Raw genomic sequence first — 2849 nt, forward strand, 5'->3', positions numbered from 1 at the left:
TTCCTTGGGGAAGGAGATAAGGTCTGTCTTATCTCCACCAGCCCCACACTTCTTCCACCCTCAGCCTTTGCAACTGCACATGCCTGGTCTGCCCACGTAGCTTTGCCACTGTCACGTTTGTACGAGGCCCACGCACATCTTGGCACACCCAAGTGTAAGCTGGCCTCCACCAAACCTGGAGCCCAGCTGGCCTTGGAGACAGGGAGGGCCCAGGTCCCCCCTGCCCAGGGCTGGGCACAGCTTTTCCCTGGGAACCTCCCTGAGGAGCTCTCCTCCTGTCTGTCAGCCTGTGGCCTGGCACAGGGACAAGGGCTGCTGGGGCAGGGCTGAAGTAGCTCAGCTGGGAGAGCGTTAGACTGAAGATCTAAAGGTCCCTGGTTCAACCCCGGGCTTCAGCAGTGATTTGCTCCCTTTCATTTTTGCAGAGCCCATCTGCTGCCTTCCAGCCTGCCCCAGCCCTGCTTGCTCCTTCACCCCTTGTCTCAGAGCACTGTCCCTGCCTTGTAGCTGCAGATCTGTGGCTAAGAAGGAGCCTTCCTCCAGCACCAACAGTCCCCAGCCTCCCCCTGGGCAGGACTCTCCATTCAGCGCTCCTCTGGGCTGCTCTCCAGCTGTCCCTCCTTCCCTGCTCCACACGGATTGGGATCTTTCCTCTGCGGGGTCTCTGCAAAGACCTCCTCTCTCTCCTGCTTGTCATTCTCGATGGTGCACAGGCTGCTCCCATCCTCATACACCTCCTCCACCTGGTCCTCAGTTCCCAGACCTGAGGCCATGTCGTGGTTTAACCCCAGCCAGCAACTAAGCACCACGCAGCCGCTCACTCACTCCCCCCCCACACCCAGTGGGATGGGGGAGAAAATCAGGAAAAGGAGTAAAACTCCTGGGTTGAGATAAGAACGGTTTAATAGAACAGAAAAGAAGAAACTAATAATGATAATGATAACACTAATAAAATGACAGCAGTAGTAATAAAAGGATTGAAATGTACAAATGATGCGCAGGGCAATTGCTCACCACCCGCCGACCGACACCCAGCCCGTCCCCCAGCGGCGAAATCCCTGCCCCCCCACTTCCGAGTTCGTAAACGAGGTGGGACATCACATGGTATGGAATACACCGTTGGCCAGTTTGGGTCAGGTGCCCTGGCAGGGCATGAGAAGCTGAAAAATCCTTGGCTATAGTCTAAACACTACTGGGCAACTGAAAACATCAGTGTTATCAGCATTCTTCACATACTGAACTCAAAACATAGCACTGTACCAGCTACTAGGAAGACAGTTAATTCTATCCCAGCTGAAACCAGGACAGGCCACCATCCCCCCAGTCCCAGGGAGAGGCACTCCCTGGAGCTGAGGCCTCAATGGCAGCATCCTCCCTCCGGAGGACTGTCACAGCGAGACCTCTGATGTGCCCAGGACATCTGACAAAGCTGTGCTGAGGATCAGCCACTGTAGAAACTCTTGAGCAGAGTTTCTTGGCCCCCGCTGCAATGACTGATGAAACACCGATGTGCTCCTCCCCGGGCATCAGCAGGGAGATACAGAGCACAGGGGGATCCCTCCACGGCCCCACATGAACATCGCTCTGCATCAGTCCATGCCTGCTGCGAGGGCACAAGTTGGGACACAAATGCCAGCAGTGGCTCCCCTGCCGTCCAGCATGGAAGGTCACCAACTCTCACACCGTGTCTTCACAACAGCCCCAGCTCAACCACTCCACGTTATTTTTACTCTCCAAATTTACCCTCTTCTGCATGTCCTGGCATCGCATACACTTCTGTGTTCTCCATCCCCCCAGCACCAGACCCAGGGCCCACAGCACAAGTGTCTCAGTAGTCCCCAGTTCCCTTACTCAAACCTGCTCACCCACCAGACTGCATTCCCCAGCCCAGCTTCAGCCCCTCACAGCCCTCAGTCCCTGCCCAGAAAAAGAAAGAGCTGCTCATGCGCGCCAACAAGCTGCTGGGCTCCCCCCTTGCAACTTCTTGCTGCTATGGAACCCTGCTCGCCCATCAGGAACACAGTGATGGCTGCAACACAGGACATCCCTGTCTCCAGCTGATAGCATATTTCCATACATCCTGTATGGTATGTCTAAATGTTTTGATGGTTTTAATATTTTGTACCAGCCGTGGAAACTGGTTTGCTGCTAGGTGACTGTAAAAGTGAGATTTGGTAAATAAGTATTAGAAATCTTATACTAACACTATGATTGAAACAATAGCCAAAAGTAGAGCCAAGCAATTAACTAGTAGAGGTAGTTGCTCCTAAGTTTTGCAGTTCTTTGCTCTTAGGACTAGATGTTCCTGTATGCTACATGAGAACAATGTTGAGACTGACCACATGTGATTGAAGCTGCGTTAAGCTTCAAGATCAAAGAACAAGGACAAGAATAAAGACTTCAAGGACAGCCAGCAAGAACTTCAATGGGTCGGTGGTCGCAAAAGCAGCCCTTCGACTCAAATGGATCCTTCATTGAGCGTGATCGGATGCAGGCAGTACTAAGATAATCAGTTGCAAGCATTTTTATGTACGTGTATACTAATCTGATTCATATGCAATTAGTTATTCTAACTAACCTGTTAGTGCTGAAGCTGCGGCATGCATGCGAGGTGGAACTATCCCCCGTGCATCCAGCGCTGCAATAAAGAATGCCTGCTTTCTAAAACTCCAAAACGAGTCTTGGACGGTGTCTTCGACCGGCTTTTTGGTATCACTCACTAGAGCCCTGGTAAGAACCTCTTTCCTGCTGTGCCTTCAAAACACCGGCTGCCCCCATGGCTGGCACCGTCTGCCCCTCGCCTCTCCTAGCCTCCTGGGGGGACACTCCAGGTTGCCCTTATCTGGGGG

The 2849-nt window shown here is 52.8% G+C and overlaps 1 non-coding gene across 1 annotated transcript; it reads left to right on the forward strand.

Annotated features, from left to right (window-relative positions):
• Nucleotides 1–325: 325 nt before the first annotated feature.
• Nucleotides 326–398, forward strand: TRNAF-GAA (transfer RNA phenylalanine (anticodon GAA)). The gene has a single exon. It is a non-coding gene; the product is annotated as a tRNA-Phe (tRNA).
• The last annotated feature ends 2451 nt before the right edge of the window (nt 399–2849 follow it).

Source organism: Buteo buteo, chromosome 31, assembly GCF_964188355.1.
Source record: "Buteo buteo chromosome 31, bButBut1.hap1.1, whole genome shotgun sequence".
NCBI lineage: Eukaryota > Metazoa > Chordata > Aves > Accipitriformes > Accipitridae > Buteo > Buteo buteo.